Raw genomic sequence first — 9,570 nt, 5'->3', positions numbered from 1 at the left:
TGGGATTAATCTTAAGGGATCTGGGTAAGTGTAGGCGATAAGAAACTGGGTTAACTCTCCTGGCAACCTTGAAGGGACCGATGTATTTTTGGGACAGCTTGCGAGACTCCACCCGTAGAGGTAAGTTTCTTGTGGAGAGCCAGACTCTCTGGCCGGGGCGCAGGGTAGGCCCGGGACGGCGACGTCTGTTGGCTTGTTGTTGGTACCTCTGTGAGGAACGCATAAGATTAAGACGGGTCTTCCTCCACATAAGCCGACAGTGTCTGACGAACTTCAAGGCTGAAGGCACTCTGACTTCTGCCTCCTGGTCCGGGAACAATGGAGGAGCATAGCCAAACTGGCACTCGTGCGGGGACATACCAGTGGAGGAGGAGCGCAAGGTGTTGTGCGCGTATTCGGCCCAAACAATAAAGGATGACCATGTGGACGGGTTGTCACGAGTCATACATCGGAGGGTGGTTTCCAGCTCTTGATTCATCCTCTCTGTTTGGCCGTTGGATTCCGGATGGTACCCTGAAGATAGACTGGCAGAAGCCCCCATGAGTTGGCAGAAGGCCTTCCAAAACCTTGAGGCGAACTGGGGACCTCTGTCAGAAACCATATCTTGAGGAATGCCGAAGACTCGGAACACATGATTAATTACCAACTCAGCCGTTTCCTTGGCAGAAGGTAACTTAGTCAGAGGGACGAACCTGGCCGCCTTTGAAAACCTGTCGATTATGACTAGGATAGTAGTATTGCCATGGGATGGAGGAAGTCCAGTAATAAAGTCCAATGAGATATGGGACCAGGGTCTGTGGGGAACAGGTAAAGGGTGAAGGAGTCCTTGAGGGCAGAGGTGAGAAGATTTGCCCTGGCAGCACACGGGACAGGCATTGACGAAAGTGGCAACGTCTTCTCTTATGGTAGGCCACCAGAACTTACGCTGGATGAACTCCAAGGTGCGACCTATGCCCGGATGACAGGTGAGGCGAGAGGAGTGCCCCCACAGAAGGACCTGAGTCCTCACTGCCTTGGGGACAAACAACCGATTGGCAGGACCTCCTTTCGGGTCCGGTTCGCTAGCTTGAGCACGTCTCACGGTATCCTCAACTTGCCACGAGATCGGAGCCACAATCTTAGCAGCAGGAAGGACAGGCATGTCCGTGTCATCTCGAATGGCAGGTGTCAGGACCCGGTTTCGAACCTGGGTCTCCGGAGTGAGAAACAGTCACTTAACCAACTGAGCCACGAATAGTCAGCAGAACCCAGAAGATGAGGCAGACACAGCAGTACTTAAGACGGTATATTTAATAAAGAAAAAATCCTTAAATACAAAAAATGGCAAATCCAAAAGGTGGTAGGAAAAGCACAAAAAGGCCTCAAAAGAAACTCACAAAAAATAAACAAAAACAAAAAACAGAATACCACAAGAGCGTCACCCGGAATCGACAAGAGTACACAGAACACTAGGGCAGGGTGCTAACATACAAACACAGAGCACAGAACTGAGGGAAACTAAGGGTTTAAATACAATTAGAGGAAACGAGGCACAGGTGCAAATAATTAATGGGGATCAAGGGAAAAACATAAGGACAAAAAGCACAATGGGGGCATCTACTGACCAAAACCCGGAACAACCCTGGCCAAATCCTGACAGAATCCCCCCTAGGAACGGCTCCTGACGTTCCTACCAGCTCTCTCAGGGTGGAGGACCCTGAACTGACGAATGAGGTCAGGGTCCAGGATGTCTTTGGCAGGAACCCAGGAGCGCTCCTCAGGACCGTAGCCTTCCCAGTCCACCAGATACTGCCAGGACCGCTGCACCCGGCGGGAATCCAGTATCCGGTGGACGGTATAAGCCGGCTGGCCTCCAATGACACGAGGCGGAGGGGGAGGTCTGTCTGCCGGGACAAGGGGAGAAAAAACAACAGGTTTTAACAATGAAACATGAAATGTGGGATTAATCTTAAGGGATCTGGGTAAGTGTAGGCGATAAGAAACTGGGTTAACTCTCCTGGCAACCTTGAAGGGACCGATGTATTTTTGGGACAGCTTGCGAGACTCCACCCGTAGAGGTAAGTTTCTTGTGGAGAGCCAGACTCTCTGGCCGGGGCGCAGGGTAGGCCCGGGACGGCGACGTCTGTTGGCTTGTTGTTGATACCTCTGTGAGGAACGCATAAGATTAAGACGGGTCTTCCTCCACATAAGCCGACAGCGTCTGACGAACTTCAAGGCTGAAGGCACTCTGACTTCTGCCTCCTGGTCCGGGAACAATGGAGGAGCATAGCCAAACTGACACTCGTGCGGGGACATACCAGTGGAGGAGGAGCGCAAGGTGTTGTGCGCGTATTCGGCCCAAACAATAAAGGATGACCATGTGGACGGGTTGTCACGAGTCATACATCGGAGGGTGGTTTCCAGCTCTTGATTCATCCTCTCTGTTTGGCCGTTGGATTCCGGATGGTACCCTGAAGATAGACTGGCAGAAGCCCCCATGAGTTGGCAGAAGGCCTTCCAAAACCTTGAGGCGAACTGGGGACCTCTGTCAGAAACCACATCTTGAGGAATGCCGAAGACTCGGAACACATGATTAATTACCAACTCAGCCGTTTCCTTGGCAGAAGGTAACTTAGTTAGAGGGACGAACCTGGCCGCCTTTGAAAACCTGTCGATTATGACTAGGATAGTAGTATTGCCATGGGATGGAGGAAGTCCAGTAATAAAGTCCAATGAGATATGGGACCAGGGTCTGTGGGGAACAGGTAAAGGGTGAAGGAGTCCTTGAGGGCGGAGGTGAGAAGATTTGCCCTGGCAGCACACAGGGCGGCATTGACGAAAGTGGCAACGTCTTCTCTTATGGTAGGCCACCAGAACTTACGCTGGATGAACTCCAAGGTGCGACCTACGCCCGGATGACAGGTGAGGCGAGAGGAGTGCCCCCACAGAAGGACCTGAGTCCTCACTGCCTTGGGGACAAACAACCGATTGGCAGGGCCTCCTTTCGGGTCCGGTTCGCTAGCTTGAGCACGTCTCACGGTATCCTCAACTTGTCACGAGATCGGAGCCACAATCTTAGCAGCAGGAAGGACAGGCATGTCCGTGTCATCTCGAATGGCAGGAGCGTAGACTCGGGACAGGGCATCCGGTTTGAGATTCTTCGACCCGGGCCGATAGGTGAGGATAAACTGGAATCGATTGAAGAAAAGAGACCATCTAGCTTGTCTAGAGTTCAACCGCTTCGCCTGCTGGATATACTCCAGATTTTTGTGGTCCGTAAGCACTTGAAACGGGTGAGAAGCCCCCTCGAGCCAGTGTCTCCATTCCTTCAATGCCATCTTAACCGCTAGGAGTTCACGATCCCCCACATCGTAGTTCCTCTCAGTCGGGGTAAGCCGGTGTGAGAAGAAAGCGCACGGATGAAGCTTCTTGTCTTCACCCCTCTGAGACAGGACAGCTCCAACACCAACCTCTGATGCGTCTACCTCCACCACAAATGGTTCATCCGTAATCGGTAGTATCAGGATGGGAGCAGAGAGAACGCGCTGCTTGAGTCCTTGGAAGGCCGTCTCAGCTTCTCTTCCCCACAAAAACCTTGCATTGCCACCCTTGGTTAAAGCTGAGAGAGGGGCTGCCACCAAGCTGAAGTTCTTGATGAACTTGCGGTAAAAGTTTGTGAAGCCCAGGAAACGCTGAACTTCCTTAACGGATTTGGGGGTGGGCCAATCCGCTACCGCCCCTACCTTCCTGGGGTCCATTTGGACTCGACCGGGTTCCACTACAAATCCCAGGAATTGTACTCGGGATGAATGGAATTCACATTTTTCCGGCTTAACGTACAGATGGCTGTCCAGGAGGCGTTTGAGTACTTGTCTGACATGCTTAGTGTGTTCTTGAAGGGAGCTCGAAAAGATGAGGATGTCATCCAAGTAAACGAACACAAAAATGTTAAGCATATCCCTAAGCACATCGTTTATGAGCGCTTGGAACACCGCTGGGGCGTTGGTCAGGCCGAAGGGCATCACCAAGTATTCATAGTGACCAGTAGGCGTGTTGAAAGCGGTCTTCCACTCGTCACCAGGTCTGATCCGCACAAGATGGTATGCGTTCCGCAGGTCAAGCTTAGTGACAACAACTGCTTCCTGGAGCAGCTCGAAGGCTGTGGCCATAAGGGGTAGCGGGTAACGGTTACGGACGGTTATGGCATTGAGTCCCCGGTAGTCGATGCAAGGACGTAATCCACCGTCTTTCTTGGCCACAAAGAAAAACCCTGCTCCCGCCGGGAGGTGGATGGACGCATGAGGCCTGCTTCCAGAGCGTCCTTGATGTAGGTATCCATAGCAGCTCGTTCGGGTGGAGATAGGGAAAAGATCCGACCCCTGGGGGGCAAGTGCCCGGAAACAGGTCGATGGGGCAATCGTAAGGTCTATGGGGTGGTAGCATGGTGGCCCTCTGTTTGCTAAACTCCAGTTTGAGGTCATGGTAACACTCGGGAACTCGGGTCAGGTCGATGGATTCTAAAGACTCGGGAGTAGAACTCGGGAATTCTGGAAAATACAAGTAGCTTGGCACGTAGGACCCCACTGCTTGATAGTGCCCACAGACCAGTCGATGTGAGGGTTATGGCTGTGAAGCCAGGGGTATCCAAGGACGAGAGGGAACTCGGAACAGGAGATCAAATGAAAGTTCATCAATTCCTGGTGTTGTGAAACTGAAAGTCGCAAGGAGGTAGTGACATGAGTGACAAGTCCAGATCCCAAAGGGCTTCCATCCAATGTAGTGACCCTCATGGGTTCACTTAGAGGTTCAGAGGGAACGCCATTCTCCTTCGCCCAGACACCATCCATGAAGTTACCTGCGGCTCCAGAGTCTACCAAGGCTTGAAGGTGAAGCTTGTGGTTGTCCCAGGAGAGGGTGACTGGAATGAGCAGACGGGAGTTGGACGGATGGGAGGAGGTTATGTTTCCCGTTACAGTTCCCCCGGTCTGTACGGGACAGAGCGTTTCCCTGGAGCCCGGGACACGTGGAACGGAAATGGCCCGGTTTGCCGCAATATAGACAGCCTCGCTCCCTCATCCGGCGGTCTCTCTCAGCCTGGGAGATGCGTCCAATCTGCATGGGTTCCGATGGAGCCAGCGAGGATAAAGGTGGGGACTCGGAGCTGGGACTGATAGGGGCTAGAGGTCTACGGTTGAGTTCTCTCTCTCTCAGACGCTGGTCAATGCGTGAGGCCAACTTGATCAGGGACTCGAGATTGTCCGGTGGTTCCCGAGTGGCCAGTTCATCTTGGATAATGTCGGAAAGGCCTTTCAGAAAGCACACCGTGAGCGCCTCGTTGTTCCAGCCACTTGCTGCTGCCACCGTGCGGAACTGGATGGCATAGTCCGTCACGCTGCGCCAACCTTGGTGGAGAGTCAGGAGCTGTTTGGCTGAGTCAAAACCACTGCTTGGGCCTTGAAACACTCGTTTGAATTCCTCAGCAAAGGCAGAGTAGCTGGCACAGCAGGAACTATGGGCATCCCACACAGCAGTAGCCCAGGCCAGGGCTTTTTCCGACAGCAGGGTGATGATATAGCGATCTTAGACCGGTCGGTGGGAAACGACGAGGGTTGTAGCTCAAAGGAGAGAGAACATTGGGTGAGAAACCCTTTACAAGCACTTGGATCACCTGAGAACCGTTGGGGAGGTGGAAGACGAGGTTCAGCCAGGGGGTTAACTGCCATGGGTACGTGAATCTGAGGTACTGGGACGGGAACTGTTGCCGGGGTAAGACGATCAGATATTTTCTTAATGGAAGTCAGCATCTCCGACAGAAGATGAGAATGTCTAGCCATTAAGGCCTCTTGCTGAACCAGGGCGGCTTCGTGGCGTTGGACAGTCTCCTGGTGGTGGGACAGCATGGCAAAAAGGTCCTGGGAACTGGCTGCCTCTGGGTTCATTTTTGGCTCTGTGTTTCTGTCAGGACCCGGTTATGAACCTGGGTCTCCGGAGTGAGAAACAGTCACTTAACCAACTGAGCCACGAATAGTCAGCAGAACCCAGAAGATGAGGCAGACACAGCAGTACTTAAGACGGTGTATTTAATAAAGTAAAAAGGAGAAGTCCTTAAATACAAAAATGGCAAAAGGTGGTAGGAATAGCACAAAAAAGCCTCAAGAGACACTCAAAAACAAAAACAGAATTCCACAAGAGCATCCACCGGAATCGACAAGAAAACACAGAACACTAGGGCTGGGTGCTAACATACAAACACAGAGCACAGAACTGAGGGAAACTAAGGGTTTAAATACAATCAGGGAAAACGAGGTACAGGTGCAAATAATAATGGGGAACAAAGGAAAAAACATAAGGTCAAAAAGCACAATGGGGGCATCTAGTGACCAAAACCCGGAACAACCCTGGCCAAATCCTGACAATAGCGACATTTTATAGGCCTGTCAATACCTAGATTGTAGACCTATTATTATAGCCTACATGACCAGCATTTGCATTAATTCACTCCAGTGGCAATTGTAGCATGTAGATATTGGTGGGGCAAAAAAGTTATAATTTGGGATGCATGCCAGCAAAGCCACAACACTAAACAATACATTAACTGCACTATAAAGGTGACAAAGGGTGGCCACAAACTGTTAGGGCCTACATAAAGCTATCCCAACAGCAGAGTCCTAACACCTTACCACAGCTACACCTGGCTATCAGCGGAGCTTTGTCTGGCAGCCGAAACAGTTTCATCTGCCTCATTTACTGCTTTTTACAAAAATATAGCTGATATGGCTGACTTGCTTAAACAAATGTGGTTTCTAATGACAATTGAGATGTACAAACTATGGCATAAGGGGACGACAAGCGGATAAGAGGCCATCCATAATTTCAATTAAGACATTAATGAGCGAGCTAGGACAGACATAGTCAATATAATTATTTGTTCAGCACTTTGAAATGTACAGCAACAGAATTCAGAACAGGATAAATAAAGGGGGCATATAAGCAGACAATGAAAGCTCTTACAATATTAGATGATTATATTTCTCAAAAACAGGTTATAGGCTACATGTGCACCACCAACTCAGAACAGTAGGCGAAATGAAGAAGAGAAAATAAACAACAGTATTAGGGTGAGGCACATGGTCCACTAACAGCTTGCTACACAACATACAACATATTTCTTAGCCACATTATACATATCTCCCTCGCATATTACATCATTTATGCAGCACCATACAATACATTTTTGGACTCAACTTGTTGTGCTGTGCTCACTTGAACAGAAATGTGGGGCGGCGGTCCTGTGTGGACAAATTTTGTCATCAAAGTCTGGCATTCTCTGGATTTATGGATCTTTCAAGACAACTGGGAACTCAAGAAAAAAAAAGTTGAATCATGATGACGTCAGTGATCTTCAGGTCGTGGCTCTAGAAAGATGCTCAAGTTCCAAATTTACAATTTCGAGTTGGATGAAATTTCAAAAAGTATTTTCCCAGTCGTAGCTCGTTTTTCCCAAGTTCCCAGTTGTCTTGAACTCACTAAAGTCAGATTTTGCAGTTCCGGGTTAACAGTTGTTTTGAGCGCGGCACAAATCATGCTTCATTGACAGCATGGCCAATGTTGTATGTTTATAATTTTAAACTAGGAAAAGAGACCATTAATCTTAGACTTGGGACCACACAGCCACTCCACTGAAAAGCAGGCTAATGATTGTTTTGCAATGCTTGCAGTTTGACACACTGATTCCTTCCAAACCACTCATTGTTGAATATGCGATTTCCAACTTGTTGTGTAATGTTTATATCCAATGGCCGATGAGCACCGATACGTTTTATTTATAATTTATCTTCATATGACAAGGATTAAAAAGGATTTGTCAGTAGATTGTCGGCTTGATTCATGATGATGACTGCTAACTAAGATTTTGAAAGGATGATGTTGACATGATCAGTCCAATCAAAGCGACTGTAGATATAACGTGATTTGACATTTTATCTGTGGCCAATTACTTTTAGCCTTCTTGGAAAGGCACTTCTGATGTAACTCTATGGCAGCACCCAAATGGCTCACATTCTTGATATCTACCCTTACTAAAGGTAGGTGACATAGTGTCCCCATGAGTGACAGAACACTGAGCCAATCACGGTGCAATGCTTCTATTTTCTGCTGTCTTGCCCATCACCACAGAAAGCATGAGCTAGGCTTAAACACCTGCATTTTGGAGCTGCCTTACTCAAGAAAACAAAAAAGAAACCATGTTTGTATGCGTCTTTATTAACTCAATTATATATGTATATATTTTTACATTGTTTGCAAACTGATATGTGACTCATATTTTAATGCCAAAATAACATGTAAAGGCTCTACCCCATCTGCCCGTAATAACGGGTCGCCACTAATTCACTCAATAAACTGACTATTAAAAAAATCGAAGTAATATTCAGAATGTACAGGTCTACTGTGATAAAGTTGGCATTTGCTGCAATAAGTGTGAAACACTGGATTAAATTCTGAAATAATTACATTTCACATTTTCATTAAGTAGGCCTATAGTTTTATATACTGGTTAATAGCATATAAGATAATCGAAAATCAATAAAATAAGACAATCTTATTGTGTTACATTCATCGTGAAGGCACTCTTCTTAAATAAGTGCATAGAATCCTTGCAAAAGTTACATTTAAATAGAAGCAATAAATCACTCAGGCCGTTGAACTTCTTTTTTTTCTCTCCAGTTCCTGTCTAGGGTGGGTCTCCCATCGACACCAAAGCAATTGGAGTTTGGTCTGGTCTACTTTTTTTTTACTAGGCAAGCCAGTTAAGAACATATTCTTATTTTCAATGATGGCCTAGGAACAGGAACAGTGGGCTAACTGCCTTGTTCAGGGGCAGGATGACAGATTTTTACCTTTACCTTCTTAGCTAATTGACTTTCATTGAACCAAAAAAAATGAACAACAAAAAACAGCAAGCGCAGTGTTTTGCGTCCTCTTCTGTTTCTGATAGAAATACCTGGGTATATGCCCGGTTCGTGTGCTAGTCGGAACAAAGGAAACTATGACATTTCCGATTTGCTTACAGGTTGTAGTTAAACAAGTCCTCGCCTTGGGTGCTGCTATGGTGACCAGTGAGGTGAGGCGGGGCATTACCTAGCAAAGACTTATAGATGACCTGAAGACAGTGGGTTTGGCAACGAATATGAAGCGAGGGCCAGCCAATGAGAGCTGGCCCCCGCTTTGGTGACAAAACGGCTTTGGTGACAAAACGGATGGCACTGTGATAGACCGCATCCAATTTGCTGATTAGTGTTGGAGGCTATTTTGTAAATGACATCGCTGAGGTCAAGGATTGGTAGGATAGTCAGGTTTATGAGGGTATGTTTGGCAGCATGAGTGAAGGATGCTTTGTTGCGAAATAGGAAGCCGATTCTAGATTTCATTTTGGATTGGAGAAGCTTAATGTGAGTCTGGAAGGAGAGTTTACAGTCTAACCAGACACCTAGGTATTTGTAATTGTCCACATATTCTAAGTCAGAACCGTCCAGAGTAGTGATGATGGACGGGCAGACAGGTGCGGGCAGCGATCGGTTGAAGAGCATGCAT

This window comes from Oncorhynchus masou, chromosome 24, assembly GCF_036934945.1.
Source record: "Oncorhynchus masou masou isolate Uvic2021 chromosome 24, UVic_Omas_1.1, whole genome shotgun sequence".
Lineage (NCBI taxonomy): Eukaryota > Metazoa > Chordata > Actinopteri > Salmoniformes > Salmonidae > Oncorhynchus > Oncorhynchus masou.
Note: the sequence above shows the minus strand (reverse complement) of the source record.